The sequence below is a fragment of the Silene latifolia genome, chromosome 2 (assembly GCF_048544455.1).
Source record: "Silene latifolia isolate original U9 population chromosome 2, ASM4854445v1, whole genome shotgun sequence".
Lineage (NCBI taxonomy): Eukaryota > Viridiplantae > Streptophyta > Magnoliopsida > Caryophyllales > Caryophyllaceae > Silene > Silene latifolia.
The window spans coordinates 143,075,607-143,097,714 of record NC_133527.1 but is presented as its reverse complement, the minus strand read 5'-3'; the positions used below and the strand labels follow the sequence as shown (position 1 = coordinate 143,097,714).

The window sequence follows — 22,108 nt, the reverse complement described above, 5'->3', positions numbered from 1 at the left end:
CAAACCGGCCATATCAGCCGCCTATCCTCCTCTACGGAAGCATCCTCGACCGCTACAGCCCCTCCGGGGTCGACTTCCTCCACCAAAGACTCAACAACGGACCCCATCGATCCCAGACGATACCCTGCGATAAAAAAAACAACAAAAAAACGTCAGCCGAAATTTCGGCATTACGACGGCATGAAATGGATAAATCCAAGAACAAAAAAAACACAACCTGCAATACAAAAACAAGGGGCAATCCCGCCCCAAACCATTCACAAAAAAAACACAAAAACGACTCGGCCCTCTTTTCAAACAAAAGACGAGTCAAAACCCAAAAAAAAAACGGCATTTCAAGACCCATACAAGGTCCGCCAACAACCCGAAATACATTCCCGACACAATGGGGATTTTTCTACGGTTCAAAAAGGCAATTCATACGCTAATTTGAGCCCAAACCGGTCAAAATTTCAAAACGAACGCAAAAAGGCAAACGTGATTTTATCACGCCCCAAGGTGACCTAAAATACCAATAAGTTCCATTTCAAGGCAAACTGACTCAATTCAAGCCCAAACAGGCGCTTATTTTGTCAGACGTAAGACCGTCGCAAAAGGCAAAAACCCAATTTTGCCCGCAAGCATCCAACGAAGGTCCTTAGATGGCAAACGCGGGTTCTCCCAACTACAATGCAACCTAGTGGGACCCACTACCCAAGCAAATAAACTTGGCATTGCGAAATGAGACGGTTTCTCGCCTCATTCACGTTTTTCGAGCATAGGGAGCGAGAACGGGGACAAAAATGCAAACTAAAAGCACCCCTATACTTCTAAACAGGTTTCTAACCTAATGCAAACATCAATTTCACTCGAAATTGGCTCAATCAAAAACGCCCAATTCGATTTTTAGGGCAAAATTTCGCCCTAATTTAATCGAGCTAAAATCGACAAAATTGAAAGGATTCAAGAGGGAATACTTACCTTGAGATGACATTTGTTGACAATGGCACAAGAGAAAGCAAGCTTGAAGGTCCTTTAATGGCGATTTTGCGAGATTGTTGAGGTTGAAGATGAATGATCATCCGCAGCTCAACCTCGCGTCTTTTTAACAGAAAATAGGGAAGTCGGCTTCTATCGCCAGATGGCTCGTGCCTAAACCAGGCCTCCCCTTTGCTTTTTCAGCGAAAATTGGGCTTTGGCCCAATTCCCCACAACAAATTCGAATTTTCGTTGACGATATTGAATGTCGTCATTTCCTCGAAAAACAAACAAAACCAAATAGTGAAAATTCAAATTCGCTATTTTCAAAAACTTCAAGCAAAACGACGATCGAAACCGCCAACTTCAAAAATAATAGCGAAAATTCAAATCGCTATTTTCCTCCAACTTCAAAAATAACAGCGAAAAATCAAAAACCGCTATTTTTCAAGCAACGGCGGCACATAAACCGTCACTTCAATCAACAGTGAAGATTCCAAATTCACTATTTCTTCCAAATGTCAACGGCGCCACATAAACCGTCACTTCAATCAATAGTGAAGATTCCAAATTCACTATTTCTTCCAAATGTCAACGGCGGCACATAAACCGTCACTTCAATCAATAGTGAAGATTCCAAATTCACTATTTCTTTCAAATGTCAACGGCGGCAGATAAACCGTCACTTCAATCAATAGTGAAGATTCCAAATTCACTATTTCTTCCAAATGTCAACGGCGGCACATAAACCGTCACTTCAATCAATAGTGAAGATTCCAAATTCACTATTTCTTTCAAATGTCAACGGCGGCACATAAACCGTCACTTCAATCAATAGTGAAGATTCCAAATTCACTATTTCCATCAAATGTCAACGGCGGCACATAAACCGTCACTTCAAACGCTATAGCAAACTCAAATTTGCTATTTTCCTTCAAAATTAAAACAAACGGCGGTCAAAACCGCCACTGCAAATTCAAGCCGACGAATGGTGAAAATTCCAAATTCACTATTCTTCCAAATACCAGCAGGGGGCTTCCTCACGGAACCCGCTCATTCCAAAACAGTGATAGTGAAAATCCATACTCACTATTTCCCCAGCGGCATCACGAGTTCGATACTTTCAAAACAAACCCATTCGGCGCGGCTATTCCCATGGTCCATTAACCGACCGTGTCTTGGCTGGCGAGCCTTTGTCCGCAAGCATTCAAGGATACATCCCGAAGATGCCTCGGGTATATTTCCTTGTCTCGACTGGCGAGCCTTACAACGCATCGCGGCTGGCGAGCCCTCCTCACATACGCACCATGGCTGGCAAGCCTTTGTCCGCAACACATCAAGGATACATCCCGAAGATGCCTCGGGTACATTTCCTTGTCTCGGCTGGCGAGCCTTACAATGCATCGCGGCTGGCGAGCCCTCCTCACATACGCACCAGGGCTGGCGAGCCTTTGTCCGCAACCATTCAAGGACACATCCCGAAGATGCCTCGGGTACATTTCCTTGTCTCGGCAAGCGGGCTTTACAACGCATCGCGGCTGGCGAGCCCTCCTCACATACGCACCAGGGCTGACGAGCATTTGTCCGCAACCTTTCATGGACACATCCCGAAGATGCCTCGGGTACATTTCCTTGTCTCGGCTGGCGAGCCTTACAACGCATCGCGGCTGGCGAGCCCTCCTCACATACGCACCAGGGCTGACGAGCCTTTGTCCGCAACCCTTCAAAGACACATCCCGAAGATGCCTCGGGTACATTGCCTTAACTCGGCTGGCGAGCCCTCCTCACATACGCACCGCAGCTGGCGAGCATTTATCCGCAACCACGCAAGGATATATCTGAAGATGCCTCAGGTGTGACTCCTTCTTATGGCTGGCTAGCCTTTGCACATAGTCTAATGGACTTTAAACGACCCGCACGGACAGTCGACAGACTTTAAAATGTTCCCGACGGCAGGTCCTTTGACTCGTACCCTCGAGTCGCCTTGGCGTCGCCCTTCCCGACGGCAGGTCCTTGGCCCGAATCCTTTCGAGCCGCCTCGACGTCGCTTGGGTCTTCAGGTTGTAATCTTCGATTGACCTGGGGACTCTACTTTAACTTTTGCCCTGTCCAAGCCTCAGTCAAAGTGGGGGTAGTGTAGATACCCAGTATCTGCTGAGACTCCAACAAACACCCGATGATTATCGGACTACAACATTGATGCGTGTCTTTTATATGATGTTTTACATCCCATTTTACACGCATTTCAGAGCTCATTCATGTAGTTTATGCTACCATTTCCCCCATTTCCGTCTACTTTCGTGTTTTTGTACTTTATTGCAGAAATGTGAAGAATTCAACGGAAATTGAGCTAAATCCGTCTCCGAGTATCCTGCATTGCATTTGACGTGAAGTATTCACTTAAGGAACGAGGTGCGCATTTCAAAGCCCAAAAGACAAATCCACGAGATTATTGAAGTCAAGTATCAGCTCAAGCAGTCGATCGACCACTACCATCAGTCGATCGACCAACCTGCGGGTTCGAAGCTCTATCAGACATCAAGAAGCGATCGATCGACCGCCATGCTTAGTCGATCGACCAAGCCGCTATCCCAGACGAGAATTAAAAGACCGAGGAAGCGCAAGCCCATGGTTTTAGGGTTTGATAATAAGTGTTACGTATGTTTGCTATATAACGTAACTTAGAACACCAGTTTGAGGGATCCGATTTTTATCTAAGTTTTACACAGTAACATTCAGTTTTTATTAGGGTTCGGAATATTGTTTTGGCATTGGAATTTCGTTCTTATTCTTAATCACATCTCTGCAATCTCGGTATTCTTCTGCCTTATTTGAATTCACTCTTATTTCGTTATTAGTATAGAATTGCTAGTTAGGTTCCCGAAACCGTTTTATCGCGTTATGTTAATTGTTGTTCTACTATTTTTAGCATGAATTCAGTAATCTTTATCGTCAATATTATTGTTATTTTTGCCATAGCCATGAGTAGCTAAATCAATTGTGCTAGGATGTAGGGGAATTATAGTGTAGGCGGCGTAGTATTAATTTGGACTGAAATCGCGTGTCAGTCGATCATCGATCGCTATACTGGTCGATCGACTGACCACGTGAGGTTACCTTTCGTTTTAATTGATTTTAATGTTGTATTTAACGAATCGAATGCATGCGACCAGTTAGATGCTTAATTTATGACTGACCCAGTGGATCGAGAGATAGGGACAGTTGTTAGATCACCAATTAAAATGACTAAACTATGCTGAGATCGAAAGATAGGTAAAGTTTAGACCGTTAGTCACTTTTCAGGACGAAAGTTAGTATTAGTGATATTAGGGACCTATAGCGAGATCGAAAGATGCTATTTATTAAGAGTGGACCGAGAGGACCTCTTTATTTCCCGCCTCATGTGTTTGGTTTAGACCTGTTTAGTATGCTGCCGCCGAAGCTATAACGAACTGACCATCCTAGTAACCCTTTTATACTTGATTTCATCTGTTTGCTTAGTTTACTTTATTTTATTGCTCATTAGCTATAGACCAATTCAATCAAACCCCCACCTTATTGTTACCTTAGACCGAACTTAAACAACTAGAAATTACGTCTGCCTCTCTGTGGTTCGACCCGACTGCCACTAGCTATAGTTGTAGTTGGAGATTATAAATTTATTTTTGACACCTCACGACGGGTATCAAATTTTGGCGCCGTTGCCGGGGAGGCAATTGTTCTAATTTTTAGTTGTTTTAATTTAGTCTTTCTTTAGTTTAAGGGACTTGCGTTCCTTAAACTTTTCTTATATTCTTTTTGTAGTTTTTTCTTATGCGCAGGTCACAGGGTGGTGAACTAGTACCATTAAATCCTGAGATCGAGAAATCCTTGCGCGAGTTGAGACGATCACAAAGGGTATTACCGACAGAGTAAGAGCTGAGTACTCTGTCAAGCTACTACGAGAACGCTCTGTTCGAAGGATATCCACCTACATCTCATGCCTCTACTTCTTCAGCTGAGACAGTCACTTCTCCAGAAATTCCAGTCATGGTTGAAGAAGCAACCATTGCTAGTCACTCAGAGCCGACAGCTGCGAATCTCTACAATGGATTCGAACTACCTGGGGAGGCGAGAAAATTTGAGCCAAAGCCTTCCTATATTAACCTGGTTGAGAGAAACCAGTTCGGGGGAGCTGCAAATAAAGATGCAGCCAAGCACATGGAGATTTTTATTGATTATTGTTGCTCTATACCCCCGCCGGCCGGTGTGACCCAAGACCAGATCAAGGAGACCATGTTCATTTTCTCCCTTCGTGATGCTGCAAGGGAGTGTTATAGAGATCTGGATCGAGCTGCTCATGGGATCACCGACTGGAATTCCTTAGCCCTGGCATTCTACAAAAAGTACTTCTCTGCCTCGAAGACGAATGCCATTAGAGCTCAGATCACGAGCTTTAAACAAGGGCCTGATGAGAACTTTCATGAAGCATGGGTCCGTTTCAAGAAACTGGTGCGAACCATACCGCACCATGGGTTCGAAAAATGGAGTCTTTGCAATCAGTTCTATAATGGGCTGTATGACGATCAAAGGGCTATTTTGGATGCTGCAGCCAATGGCCGATTTGCTGAGAACATGGGAAAGACTAAGGGGTGGAAGATCATCGATGATTTGGCCACTCACAAGGCTGAATATGGGAATTCGAGAGGAAACCAGAGGAGAGCTGCTGAATCTTCCTCTGTTGCTGCACTAGAAGCTCTCACTACAAGGTTTGACAAATATGAATTGGGAGGAGCTTCTAAAGGAGGGATGTACCATGTTAACGCTGCTTCAGACGGTCCTTTCGTCTGTAGAAGATGTGGAGCTGAGGGGCATGTCTCAGAGAATTGTTCTGTCCCCTTTGAGTCTTGTGCTGCCTTTCAACACTATAGGCAGACAAACACGTACTATGAGCCGAATGTCCACCCCAACTTGAGGTGGAGTAGCCAGAATGTCCTGAATCCGACTCAATCTCCACAACAGCAGCAACAACAAGCCTATGTGCCCCCTCACAAACAACCATATCAAAAACCTCCGTATATTCCTCAGCAGCAGCAACAATCCCAAAATTCTGAGTTCACCGAGTTGAAGAACTTATTGCTGAAGGAGTCCCAAGCTAGAGAGGCCGGGATGAAGATGCTAGAGAGCCAAATTGCTCAATTGGCTAGCAAGAGTACCACTCGAGCTCCGGGACACTTACCGACTCAAACTGGCCAGAAAGAGACCCTAAACACCATAACTTTGAGGAGTGGGTCTACCCTGGAGGGGCCTGCTATGGTCGAGGATGCAACTGCGAAAGATGAGGCAAAACCGAGTCAAAACAAAGCTGGAATGAGCAAAGGAAAGAAAAAGGCGTCTACCAGGTATATCAGTCGATCAACTTGAAGGAAATGTAGATCTTTATACATATTTAACATACTCATATATGTCTAATTAATTTGTCATAAAATTAAAACGGATTTTATGCATGCAAACAATGATAAAAGAGAAGAGAAATAATGTCCTTACATTGTGATTTCGGTTCTAATGGGCACAAAAGAAATCTCCTTTTTCTTTTGTTCTTGAGCTTTCCAAATGGAAGAACAAAGATCTAAGAATAAGATCTCTCCCTAAGCTTTATACCCAAGGCTTTCTCTTAATTAGAATTAATATTATGAGTACTAGATAATATTAATTCTTGTGAAAAATGACCCAAAAATATGGTTTGTGCTCTTGAATATTCGGTCAAGAGCAAGGGGATTTTTGGAGTTTATTTCTCTAGAATTCTCATAAATTGTAGAGAGTATTTTTAATTTTCTTACACTAGAAAATAAGATGTTGAATGAATGAATTGATTAGGAAAAGAAAACTCTTTCTTTTCTCTTCATTATGGCCGAAAAAATGGCCTTGGGTAGGTTGCCCAATAGCTTTCATTTTTGCTCTTCACAAGAGACCAAGCATGCAAAGCCTACTACCTAGTTTCATGATTGTGTTTCCATTTAAAATAAATAACACAATATAAACTATATACCCACCCATATTTTCGGTTTTAAGTATAAAATGGAGAAACCATTTTATTTTGTCATTTGTCAAATTTGTCACATGTAACATGTTACATGACATGTTACAATGTAATGTATTTTTATCATATTAAAAATCAACATACTCATAAAATATGTCATTTACAAAATTGACTAGTAATTCGTAATTACTCGTACCAAAAATGTTTCCAAATTATAAACTACAACATTCTGTATTTATAATAATTTATTCATTCCGTTTCATTTGTTTCTGTAAACAATAATTTCATCCGAGTAATGATACAATTCGATTACTCAGACCGTATCTCATTTAATCACATTTCAATTTGATACGTAAATTTTACTTCCAAAATCGTCCGTCAATTTTTCAAGTAATTTAATTAACTCGTAACGTTATACGATTAATTAAATAATCAATTAAGAGTGTTGCCCTATAGGTATGACCTAGGGGGTCAACTGATCACCACCGTCGTACGACAGTAATGTCAAACTCTAGTCAGCCAATCATTACCGATATATGTTGACCGAGTTGACGGTATAAATACTTCCCAATTGTATTCTTTAAAATGAGATTTAATAATGATATTTAAATCATGTAATCGCACTATTGTTGAGGACACATTTCCCAACAATCTCCCACTTGTCCTCGACAAGTGTGCGTTACCAATTCTCTTGTCCTATTACTATCTCCCACTCAATGCAAGGTGTCTTTCAGGTCGTACTTGCAAGTGATCATATCGAGAGTGGTTTCCTCGATCTGGAGAATAACTGATTGACCGGATTTATCCACTCTGGATACCTTCCGAGCGTGGCCACGCATTTCCAGTTCATTACTCCTCGAGTGGCCCTGAGATATTGTTTTAACCCTGACAAGGGGATGGACAATTCCTATCGCACTCATTCCCTTCGACTAGCCACAGCCATCATAACCCAAAATATGCCCATTTGACCCCATTTACGAAGGTCGTAGTAACACAAATCAAAGTTAATCGAAAACTGTGCCATCTTAGGTGAACAGTCTTTAGTCAAAAGAATCGACTCATTAGAATACTATAGCAGCTCTCGCCACGACCAGGCTATATAAATTTGCCAGAACTCTATAAGCGGTCATAAGGCCCGACAAGACGTTCCTAACATCTGCCTATGTGATCGACTAGTCATCTCACATGACTGTATGGCACTTGAACTTGCCATCAATCGCATCACACTCTAGTCACTTCGAGACGTCACCTCATACAAGTGACTATGGGCGAATACTATGCTAATCCGTGTTCACTTTAACGGGGTTCAATTGTCTCTACAACCCGTTTGGATGTAACAAAGTATAATAAAAGAGTTTTAAAAATAAAACTCGAACGACAAATGCGATTATCACATATGAATAGTCAATGCCTGATTACTATTTCATGTTCTATAATCTAATTTGATCTTGTACGTAGTTGTTCATTTCAATTCAATTGAAATGACATGACTCATCATGTTTAGCCTTTGAGAAGGCTTTGGTTAGTAGGTTTTATCAATTTCTTGTACCTTACTCAACCTTACTACATACTTGTTTTCCTTTGTAATGTATACATTTGCATCACAAAACTTTCTGAGTACGTGTCGAGATCCAATCAAGACATAGGCCTTCTATCCTTAGAACAGCTCCCACTGATTTCGCAGTGTGCGGGACTCTTCCTTCTTGCACATCTCATGATCGCAAGTGTACTCAATTTCCGTTATAAATATCTCTCATTGTTCTTTATTGCCTAGAACGATTCTAGAAAATCTACTTCTTAATTAACTTTGCCACAATGGTATCTTAACCATCCTAGTGTGTTTTGATTATGGTTTTGTCGGAAACCATGCGCAATCTCAATTGTCAATTGTCACTTGTGTAATACCCTTACACAATATTGCATCATAAACACTTTGCTTTACTTCCTTAATACTTCTGCAAGCACTTAAGGGTAATCTATATGGCTTACTTGGCAAGGATTACTTAAATTCGATTTTGAAAACAATTCATCATACTCAAAGCATATGAAGTGTTATACATCATTATTCATTTAATTGATTCGGCAGCGGAAGCAAATGAAATCAATCAAATATGTTCAATTTAATTGAACTAGTCATGAATCTTATCAACATAAGACTTCTTACTGACGCTAATATCATGTGGATTTATCTTCATAAATCCGGATATTCAAGATGTATTATAATACTCCAAAAGTCTTAAATCATTCGCAATGATCAATATGTCATCCACATATCGGACTAATTAAAATTTCGTAACTCCCACTAAACTCCATGTATAAACATAACTTCTCGACTTATCGAGAAATGTTTTATCACATGATCAAAATGTTGATTCCAACTCATTGATGTCCTACTTAAGACTCTCTCTTAAGTTTCATATTATCTTAGGATTGCAAGAATCTACTAAACTCAAGACATGTATTGAATACATTCCTTCTATTGAAGAAGTGGGTTTTAGATTCACTTGCTATGTATTTCATAACCTCATAATGAAACACAATCCCTAAGAAGATCCAAATAGACTTAAGCATTTCAATTGGTGCAAAACCCTTTGCAACCAATCTTGCTATGAAATATCTCTTTATTAGTGCAAAACCCTTTGTCACTAATCAAGCCTTGAAATCTCTCTTTATTAGTGCAAAACCCTTTGCAACTAATCAAGCCTTTTAGTTTCGGATTTTTATGGCTCTAAGCCTTATATTGAGTTGTGACTTAAACACACTTATGTAAGTCATATGTTCATTACTTTCTAGAAGTAATCAATTTGAATCAAACGATTTCTTTGTAAGTTATAAGCTCTTTACTTTCTTAAAAGTAGCATGAATCCATCATTTTTAACAAGTGACGAATTTTAACCTCCTAGGTTTTGAAGAAACAATGTCTTACACAAAACGTCTCATGTAGCCAAGAAAGACCAGTTTCTTGCGACAACGTTTTACACAAAACATCTCACGTAGCCAAGAAATTTTACACAAAACATCTCACGTAGCCAAGAAAGACCAGTTTCTTGCGACATAACATCTTTGTGGCTCTTTGAATAATTTCTCCCACTCTGTCTTCTAAAAATAAACTTGTATTTTAGAAAGACAGCTTCACGAGCCGCAAACCCGTTGTACTCGTGATAATTGAAGAAGGAAAAATGAGCATTTGTTTCTTTGTGAAAACTTACAACCATGGTACCCTTACCATTTCATATCTCATATGATTCATTTTAGTGGAAAAATAATTTAGACAAAAATGATAAAATCCCCAAAAGGATCAAGTAACTCAAAGTAACTTGATCGAAGTCCAAACCTTATCGAATAGCGTTTGAATTCTTATCCAACCATACATTATCCCATAATGCGTGTTATGAGAGATTAACTTGTGATACTTTATCACATTTCCTTTGGCTTATATCAAAGTCTTCACTTTGATAATCCCATCACGACTATATCGTGATTCCTTGAACTCTTGAACTTCTTCAAAGATTTCTCTATTTACCTTATTAAGTGAACACACTAGTGTCAACTTAAATTGTTGGTAAAAGAAAATGATCAACCTATTTTGGATCAATGATTTACAATCTCGATCTCCTTTCTCAAACAAAAGGCACGAGACATCTTGCTTTGATTACAAGATACGCATATACCATTAACAATCTAATGGTTTGAAGAGTACTCGATAACTCTTTGCGTTTATCATTCCAAAATTTAAGGTTTAATCTTGGGTTACCAATTTGAATCTTACATCACCTTCATGATATATCATTCTAGTTTGGTTTAGAATATAATCACCTTGATAATGGGCTTGCCATACATCAAATCGTGGTGCATAGGGTCACAAAAGTGAAACCTCTTTTGTATCTTAACAAGTTTATATTCTAATTTAGAGTTTATGCACTTAATAGTCACAATTAAGTACCACTTTAAATCCAAAAACTAGATTGAGTACACAATTACTCTATCTCTCGACTTCATTGTTGCTAGTCGTCATATTCTATTCATCCTATGTATCCAACACAATGATGAAAACCTCCACTGGTTTCTAATATTGACGAAGTAGTATTAGCAAAATTTATGTTTAATCAAATAAACATTTTTAAAGAAGAAGGTCCCATTAGATGTCCCACAACTAACTTGTTGATTCTTCAATAATTTGGGGTAGTTTCCTTTCTCGTGTCCAACATTTTAAGACAATGGAAACTTTATCGGTCGGGATTGATAGGTTTAGTATCGTTATTCTCAACAACTTTACCTTTAACATTACCTTGTATCAATTCCATTATAATCTTTACTTTCTTGAACCTCGTCCTCATCTTAACGGTTTAAGAGAATGCTCCCACTAAATTCAATGAGTCTTTGCTTTGAGAAGCAAAATTGAATTCATGAAGATTACTCTTCATTTGTTCGTTTTAGTCTTAAAACTTTCATTGAAGTGGTTGCGATTATTTTGGTCAATTACGAATTCCAACAAATCTAATTACCAAAACAATTTATCGCTTCAAGATACTTAATTCATTTAAGTATATGAATAACAATCCATTGTAAGTAGATGTGTTAGTCAATAATCAAAAACCTGTTTGATAATGAATAACTTTAATCTATACTCTTTACAAGAGATCCTTATCAATGGTTCATTTGAGGTTTTAGAAGCAAATTCATATTTGTCTTTAGTTACGATATTTTAATGGAGATTTGAATCAAAAACGAAATGATATCGTATATGAATTGTGGTAAAGAAATAGAACAATCTTATAACGAAATAATGGAAAACTTAACATTCATCGTTTTATTAATACTTGTAAACAAGTATAGCATTTACATAGTGACCTCTACCCAACTATGATAAATGATTCCAAGATCCAAATTCATATTAACTTAGGCACGGGGTAGCCGATGCAACCTTCATCAATATAACTCGGTGGATTAACCTTTTAATCGATTCTACTTTTAGAACTCTTGGTCGATAAAATTACTCTAATGTTTATCTATAGCCCAAAACACATCAACAAGGGCACGGGGTAGCCGATGCATCCCTTATTAAATACTTTTGTTGAGTTCAATCCAAATTTCGAATAAATGTGTCCATTATCCAAACTCACATTAACTTGGGCACGGTGTGGCCGATACATCCCTTATCAACATGAATTCGGTGGATTAACATTCATCACCCACTTCCCCTACGTAACAAGGTTTGTACCCCGGTGTGGCCGAGTGCACTCCCTCACGAAATAGGTTTTCATGGTTTCTACTATTTGGTAAGGCTATGTCTCAATTAATTGTTTTAGCGAGAGGTCATGTCAATTTATCATCTATCACGTTTTAAGTGAACTAAAGCGGTGAACTACGATAATTTTAATTGACACGGTCGAGGAACTCGATAAAATAACAATGCATGTTAAGTTATGGCGATTTAGCGATGCATGTGACATAAAATAAAATGCAAGCATAAAAATAAATAAATCCTAGTATGGCCTTTCCTAAAATAGAAAAACTCTTTAACTATTACAAATTCGGAAACCAACTCCATTGGTCCCTTGAACTTCGGTTGTGGCACGCATCTCGAGGTAACACCGTCTTTATGTATCGCCATTCTTGAAGAAATCCGTCTTTAGGAACTCCGGAATGAATAAAATTACATAATAAATTACATAATTTCCTATTATACATTTGTAACTAAAAAAAAATAAATCTATTAAATTACAAAACGGTGATACGAGATCACAATAAAAATTACAACCGAATCGATATTCCCATACATTTCGGGAAATATCAATTAAAATCTAAGGCCATACTAAGTAAAATTACATAATTCAAAATTACATAAATTAAAATTATGACAATCATAAAGAAAAATGCAGCATTATAATATGTATGAACATGCTTCATTTTATGCTAAATCGCCTTTTAATTAGCCAATATCGTATATTACTCGGTTTTTACGGATTTGCGTGATTTCAACATTTTATAATCACAAAAAATGCATAAACTCATATTTATGCATAAGTTAATTACCCTAACCTCTTAGGACTCAAAGTTTAGTCTTCACTAATAATTTGACCATAATTAACTTAAATTACAAAAATTGTTCATAAAATAGTCCAAAATTACAAAAAATAAGCTATTAAATTTCAAATAAATCCAAAAATTTCAAATAAATTCAAAATTTGAAATTTAAATTCATGAACATTCTGGAAAATTCCATGACACTCATAATGTTCAAAATTTTAGGTTAAAAAAATTTCGAAATTTTTCCGGAAAAACAATGTTGCGGTTTATCGATATTTAATAAAATAATCATAAAAACATGGAAAAATTATTTTCATTAACTTTTCAATTTTAGATCTGAAAAATATAATAAAATTCAACATTAGACGTTTTTCCTAAGTCATAGATTATGTTTTATTAATTTTCAACTAATAATATCACTATTTATGCCATTTTTCTTCAAAAATTCATAAATCATGCTAAAAGACTTCTTTATAGCCAATTATTTTACACACATCTTGTAAAATTGCATGTGACAACATATTAATTTTCTATGATCAGATTCGAAATTTAACTCATATTAACCTATTTTTCTCTTAAATCCGAATTTAATGATGAAAAATTCATTTTTCGAGCATAACAAGTCCAAAAATTATGAAAATTTACAGGTTATCTCAAAATAATATGTATCACAACATATCCAAAAACCAATGAAAAATTCGAAGTATAGCTATTTTTCGACCAAAATGACATTTTTACTCATAAAATCACATTTAAATGTCATTATAGTAAATTATGAACAATAAAAATCCGAAAAAATAACCAAAAAATCCCAAAACACTTTAGGACCAGAAATATTAACATGCATGTAATTATTTCGTGATATATCATAATAACACAAATTTTACAAGTTTTATTTGTTATTCATATAACTCGGAAAAACTTTTAACCAATTTGCATGCAAACAACCGTGGCTCTTGATACCGATTGAAGGAAATGTAGATCTTTATACATATTTAACATACTCATATATGTCTAATTAATTTGTCATAAAATTAAAACGGATTTTATGCATGCAAACAATGATAAAAGAGAAGAGAAATAATGTCCTTACATTGTGATTTCGGTTCTAATGGGCACAAAAGAAATCTCCTTTTTCTTTTGTTCTTGAGCTTTCCAAATGGAAGAACAAAGATCTAAGAATAAGATCTCTCCCTAAGCTTTATACCCAAGGCTTTCTCTTAATTAGAATTAATATTATGAGTACTAGATAATATTAATTCTTGTGAAAAATGACCCAAAAATATGGTTTGTGCTCTTGAATATTCGGTCAAGAGCAAGGGGATTTTTGGAGTTTATTTCTCTAGAATTCTCATAAATTGTAGAGAGTATTTTTAATTTTCTTACACTAGAAAATAAGATGTTGAATGAATGAATTGATTAGGAAAAGAAAACTCTTTCTTTTCTCTTCATTATGGCCGAAAAAATGGCCTTGGGTAGGTTGCCCAATAGCTTTCATTTTTGCTCTTCACAAGAGACCAAGCATGCAAAGCCTACTACCTAGTTTCATGATTGTGTTTCCATTTAAAATAAATAACACAATATAAACTATATACCCACCCATATTTTCGGTTTTAAGTATAAAATGGAGAAACCATTTTATTTTGTCATTTGTCAAATTTGTCACATGTAACATGTTACATGACATGTTACAATGTAATGTATTTTTATCATATTAAAAATCAACATACTCATAAAATATGTCATTTACAAAATTGACTAGTAATTCGTAATTACTCGTACCAAAAATGTTTCCAAATTATAAACTACAACATTCTGTATTTATAATAATTTATTCATTCCGTTTCATTTGTTTCTGTAAACAATAATTTCATCCGAGTAATGATACAATTCGATTACTCAGACCGTATCTCATTTAATCACATTTCAATTTGATAAGTAAATTTTACTTCCAAAATCGTCCGTCAATTTTTCAAGTAATTTAATTAACTCGTAACGTTATACGATTAATTAAATAATCAATTAAGAGTGTTGCCCTATAGGTATGACTAGGGGGGGGTCAATGATCACCACCGTCGTCACGACAAAGTAATGTCAAACTCTAGTCACCAATCATTACCGATATATGTTGACCAGTTGACAGTATAAATACTTCCCAATTGTATTCTTTAAAATGAGATTTAATAATGATATTTAAATCATGTAATCGCACTATTGTTGAGGACACATTTCCCAACACAACTGACATACCCGGTCGATCGACTGAAGTGCGGGTTCTGAAGCTTACAGTCTGTTCATCTCGCCGACCGATCGACATCATCGGGTCGATCGACTGAGATCGCTGCTGATAGTGAGATTTTTCGTCCTCCGATGCCCGAAACCTTGAGGGGTCATTTGTTTCGGGGCACGACAGTCCCGAAAATATTGGGGAAAGACCCGAGTGCTGATGGTTCAGTCCCGGCTCCGAAGTACGGCCCGATGTCGATCAATGGTTCACATTTGAGACGGTCTGAAGAGGGTTCAAGCTTCAATAAGGAGAAAGTAGTGGACTTCCAGCCTAAGTCCACGGATACCGGCATGCGCGATTTAGAGGAAAGGGCTAAGCTACTTCTTATAGCCCCATATCCGGAAAGACTAGTGCCGACGAAGGAACAGGTATCTTTCAATAAATTTGAAAAAGTTATTCGTAGCTTGAATGTACAAGTACCGTTCCTTGAGTTAGTCAATCAAGTGCCTGCCTATACTAAATTCATGAAACAACTCTTGTCTAAGAAAAAGTCACTTGAAAATGTGCATACTGTCGCATTAACCAAAGAGTTATGCTCTTATTTATCTCACACTGCACCCCATAAGCTAGAAGACCCGGGTAGCTTTTCTGTTCCTTGCAATATAGGTACCTTCTCTATTGAGAAGGCATTATGTGACTTAGGAGCTAGTATAAGCGTCATGCCTTTGAGTCTAGCTAGGAAGCTCAAATTGACTAGGTTCACAGTGACAGATATGACAGTACAGATGGCTGACCGATCTGCGGTCCAGCTAATAGGAGTCTTAGAGGACATTTCTGTCCAAATAGGGAAGTTTTTCTTCCCCGTTGACTTCGTTGTACTTGACATGCCTGAGGATGCCCACATTCCCATTATTTTGGGTAGGCCATTTCTGCACAATGCTGGTGCAGTCATAGATGTCGGTCTAGGAACCTTGACTTTTAAAGTGGGCAAGCATTCTATTGTTTTTGCCCAGCCGGCTAAGAAAAAGGACCCCATGTGGCCTGTGACTTGTAACACGGTTTCTGACAAGAAATCGTACTTTGTGCTTCCTGATATGCTTATCTCTATTCCTGTTGTAACACCTCCGCCCCAGATTGGGAGCAAATTGGAGGAAGATTTGTCTATTTCTAATATTGCAGGAGCTGGTTTGGGGAAGGAAGAGCTGCAAGTCAGTCTAGCTGCGAAGAAGCCAATCATTTCACGAGGAGGTCTTGGTTGCCTTAGCTATGCCACCGATGAGGAATTTGATGACGAGCCGGTCAAGGCAAGGGAGTCCGACTTGGACTTCGACGAGTCTGAAGAGGTCATTGACTGGGGAGATGATGAAAGTGTTGATCCGTTGAGCCATACGGACGTGGAAGCTAAGAAGGGTGCAGCTGAAAAGATAAGCATCGTTGAGACTACCTCTAGTAGCAAGAAGCCAACGAAGTAGGCCATTCTGTGGCCGTTCTTGATCAACTACTAGTTGATCATATGTTTTGCAAACTTTTTATTTGCTTTTGTTAGACACTTTTTATTGCTTTTGTGTGCGCGGAACTTCGCATTTTATTTTGCTTGCTTAGGATTTTATACGCTTTAGACTTTATTTTGGGTTTTGCGCAATTTTGGGCGCGTATTATTGTGCACTTGCAGGTTTTTAGACCTCTTTAGCTCAAGTAATTGAGCAAATACGAAGAAATAAGAAAGTTACAGCAGCACTTCCAGTCGAGCGACTGACTACCCTTGTCGATCGACTGTGGTACGACTTCCAGGAGCTTCTGTTCCTGTCCATCTGGTCGATCGACTGCCTTATATGGTCGATCAACCGCCTTAGACTGTTGTACCTATTCACGACCTCTCCCCTGCTGTGTTTGGTCGACTTGCGGAATTGAGGGAGTTTTCTACTCCACTTTATCTTCCGTCATTTTATTTATTTATTCTATTTTTCTCAATTATGCACATAATACCGCTTCATCATTGCCTTTTCGATTTATGCGTGGTTCGTTGTTTGTCTTTTCAGGTACTTCTTAGTAGCACTGCTGGCTACTGAAACCTCCTAGCTTACGCTGGTTTGGGGAGGTTTCCTTTGCTGCGCTTAAAGTCTTGTGAGTTCCCGATTTCCACTTCATGTCATTTTTATTTGTTTATTTTCTCGCAAATTCCCATTTCTCTTTTCTTCATTACATGATTTTGCACAATGGGGACATTGTGCGATTTGGTTTGGGGAAGGGTTTTGCGTCGCATATCATTTGCTTGCATTCACGTTTACATTTTGTTTTGCATTGTTTATTTCATTCTTATATTCAAAAATCCAAAAAAATTGAAAAATTTCGAAAAATTCAAAAAAAATGCACGTTTATTCTAGCATATAGGTCGAGTCGGAACGGTAGTATTTCAATGATGACATTGCATTTGCACCTGTTTTTTGCCTAAGCCTTGCTTGATTAACATGTTATTAGTAGAATCATATAAGTGCATATCTACGAGTTTTCGTTAAATTTCTTGCTAAACTTGAGACTTGACTTAGAAAATTGGCAAACTACATCATATTTCTGAGATTTAGAGCCTATAACTGGTGACATCTATGACCAGTTTATCTAGGATGTGAGTAGTACTCCTTATGAGACATGTCAAATCAATTTGCATAAATATGAACTTAATCTGCTTAATACCTGTATGCATTCGGTTTGCGGTTCGTTGACACATGTGGTAGAGGTTTCCCTTTATTCGTTTTACCCATAAGCTCCACACTGCCAAAAATATCCTTTTTGTCGCATTTACTACATCCTACATTTAGCCTGTCCTTTGTCAAGCTAGTAGTCTTAGTTGTTGGGATTGTTACTTCGTTTTTGGTGGTAAATGCTCTTATTGAGATTTAGTTGGGAAAATGAAATGAAGGAGAAAAAAAAAAAGAACTGAAAAAGTTGGAAAAAAAAAGTGAAAAATGATTCGAAAATATGAAAAAGAGGTTCTGTACTGTTGAAGCGGTCGATCGACTGGCATAATAGGTCGATCGACTGAGGTTCGAGAGAAAGAAAAGAAATCAAATTCGCATAATTCAAATCCTTATCTTTTGGCGATTTTTGCTCCCATGTATTATTCATATCTTATGGGGAGTTAGTTGATTACTTTTATACCTGGATATTGTGAGATTTGTGCTTGCTATAGCACCGTTTCATTTGATTTTGAGCAAGAAGAAGGATGTTGCCATATGGTTCCGTTTCGGGTACTAGCTTGATCACATGTACCTCCACTTTTCCATACATGTTCTGCCTCTTCTTACCCATTACCTCACATATCCATATATACACCTCGGAATGTGTCATGGTCATTTGTTTGGTTGGAATGCATGTGTACGGTTGTAGAGATCATTTTCATATTAGATTGCAGGCATGTTCTTATAGGTCGTAGTTAGGTGAGAGTCTTTACAAATGAATTCTTTCTATCCTCTTATTTAATCACCTGTGCTTATGTGTGATATGAGCGACCCGTGAGAGTCCAATTTGATAAGTCTCTATGGTTGACGGTTCAGCAGTTTTTAACGACTCCATAACTCGTTTGCATGATTCATTTGCTAATTGATTGTTAGTTATTGCATTAAAATGGTTTAGGCTTTACATGTTGCAATTCGCTCTGAGATTGAACTCGTTCCATTAGGTCATTAGATCGAGTCTAGTTCTTGCTTGGGGACAAGCAAGGGTTTGGTTTGGGGAAGTTTGATGCGTGTCTTTTATATGATGTTTTAAATCCCATTTTACACGCATTTCAGAGCTCATTCATGTAGTTTATGCTACCATTTCCCCCATTTCCGTCTACTTTCGTGTTTTTGTACTTTATTGCAGAAATGTGAAGAATTCAACGGAAATTGAGCTAAATCCGTCTCCGAGTATCCTGCATTGCATTTGACGTGAAGTATTCACTTAAGGAACGAGGTGCGCATTTCAAAGCCCAAATGACAAATCCACGAGATTATTGAAGTCAAGTATCAGCTCAAGCAGTCGATCGACCACTACCATCAGTCGATCAACCAACCTGCGGGTTCCAGAAGCTACTGTACACTGAAGAGCAGTCGATCGACCGCCACGCTTAGTCGATCGACCAAGCCGCTATCCCAGACGAGAATTTAAAGACCGAGGAAGCTCAAGACCATGGTTTTAGGTTTTGATAATAAGTGTTACGTATGTTTGCTATATAACGTAACTTAGAACACCAGTTTGAGGGATCCGATTTTTATCTAAGTTTTACACAGTAACATTCAGTTTTTATTAGGGTTCGGAATATTGTTTTGGCATTGGAATTTCGTTCTTATTCTTAATCATTCCTCTGCAATCTCGGTATTCTTCTGTCTTATTTGAATTCACTCTTATTTCGTTATTAGTATAGAATTGCTAGTTAGGTTCCCGAAACCGTTTTATCGCGTTATGTTAATTGTTGTTCTACTATTTTTAGCATGAATTCAGTAATCTTTATCGTCAATATTATTGTTATTTTTGCCATAGCCATGAGTAGCTAAATCAATTGTGCTAGGATGTAGGGGAATTATAGCGTAGGCGGCGTAGTATTAATTTGGACTGAAATCGCGTGTCGGGTCGATCGATCGCTATACCTGGTCGATCGATCGACCACCACGTGAGGTTACCTTTCGTTTTAATTGATTTTAATGTTGTATTTAACGAATCGAATGCATGCGACCAGTTAGATGCTTAATTTATGACTGACCCAGTGGATCGATAAATAGGGACAATTGTTAGATCACCAATTAAAATGACTAAACTATGCTGAGATCGAAAGATAGGTAAAGTTTAGACCGTTAGTCACTTTTCAGGACGAAAGTTAGTATTAGTGATATTAGGGACCTATAGCGAGATCGGAAGATGCTATTTGTTAAGAGTGGACCGAGAGGACCTCTTTATTTCCCGCCTCATGTGTTTGGTTTAGACCTGTTTAGTATGCTGCCGCCGAAGCTATAACGAACTGACCATCCTAGTACCCCTTTTATACTTGATTTTATACTTTATTTTATTGCTCATTAGCTATAGACCAATTCAATCAAACCGCCACCTTATTGTTACCTTAGATCGAACTTAAACAACTAGAAATTATGTTTGCCTCTCTGTGGTTCGACCCGACTGCCACTAGCTATAGTTGTAGTTGGAGATTATAAATTTATTTTTGACACCTGACGATGGGTATCAAACATGTTTTGGGATCGCAGCGTTTGATCCACAGTTTGTGTACAACTTTACGTCGGAAAACTTAAAACGATTTCGAAATTAAAACATTTCAAAACATTTCAAAAATACCTGGAGTGTTTAATGCACGGCGACGGGGTCGCGATGACAGTAACTAGAGTCAAAATCGGCACCGGACAAAAAATCGACTCGAAAATTCAAATCCCGACTCCAACAACGAGTCAAATCGAGTCAAACACAAAAACAAAATATCTCAAAGCCTTTTATGCTAAGTTTTCCCGGATTCATGTTGGTCAAGTACCAAACATGTGACTACAAAACCTAGGATAGAACAAATCATGATTGCGTTTGTTGTGAAAGCGACAACACAGCTCGAAGACCCGCAACGTGGCTCGCGCCTCTTTGAGCAGCCCAGGTGGCCACGTCGCTCAAAACTCACACAACCACTCATTCTCCTATAAATACCCCTCAAATGCCACCCATTTGAGAGTTACGCGAGTGTCCGCCCCCTCTTTTCTCCCTTAAAATTCTCGACTCGACTTCTAAAGTCACAATCCGACGCGTGTTTACGACATACCGATCGTAAACACGAGCCTTACACATTGTTTGGTACCGTCATCGTGCATTAAACCACTTGACCTACCACTTCGACCACTACACCATCACTAAACTTTTAAAAACACTCTTTTTACTTACCAAAACGGTTTTAAACCGAGTTTTTTTCCGATCAAACAAGTTGTTACACTTACGTCGGTCACTCGCCATAACCAAACATGTAAGTATGAGGGTGTAAAAATCCTCTTTTATTATGTTTTCATTTGTTTCATGACTCTAACATGCTAAAACATGCATAACATGAACCAAAACACGGAATAAATGAGCCAAAACTGATTTTTGGTCTGAGGCAGAAGCCCCTTAGGTCGCCAAATGGCTCGCGCCTAAATGGGGTACTCAAACCAGAGATCAATCGTGTTTGTTCTCATCACTTCCCTCAACCCATTTTTCATATTTGTAATCGGTTTTTTACCATTTCAAGTATTTTCGAAACCTTTTTGTTTCATTTCACATGTTTTAACCATAAAACATTTTTCACCCGTGGTTCTTCATACCATGACGGTTAATTCCGTGTTTCGGTGATAATATTTGGTTAATGACATTTAAAAGGTATTTTCAAACAAACATATTAGTCATCAACACGAAATCATCCTTGGTTCTACATACCATGCCGGATTTTAACCCGGGTACGATGATGAGTATCAACTAATTACATTCAAAATGGACTTAAAAATATTAGTCCATGATCATTTTCAAATAATGATGATTATTCGAGTCTAGTTCTTCAAATCAATAAATGCGGTCTAAACGACCCCTTTAAATAAAACCGGGTTCAAATACCTATTTTTAACACGTTTTATAACGTTTTCTAAACAGTCAGGACACGACATACAACCGTTGGCTAACCCGCGCCTCAAGCAGGCCTTTTCCTTCTCATTTTCAAAACCAGAGGGAGGCCCCTTACACCGCCGGCTAGCTCGCGCCTCTTATAGCCGTCTGGTACAGGGCATGTTCCCTTCCAGCATTAGTCCAGGACGATCCCGACTCCGGTTAACCCGGATATAGGACGGATCAGATGACTATTCGATTATTCAAACCACATTTGCAAA

At 38.2% G+C, this 22,108-nt stretch overlaps 1 non-coding gene across 1 annotated transcript; it reads right to left on the bottom strand.

Annotated features, from left to right (window-relative positions):
* Positions 1–5,367: 5,367 nt before the first annotated feature.
* Positions 5,368–5,474, bottom strand: LOC141645171 (small nucleolar RNA R71). Its single transcript, XR_012544757.1, has one exon. It is a non-coding gene; the product is annotated as a small nucleolar RNA R71 (small nucleolar RNA).
* Between the last annotated feature and the right edge of the window lie 16,634 nt (positions 5,475–22,108).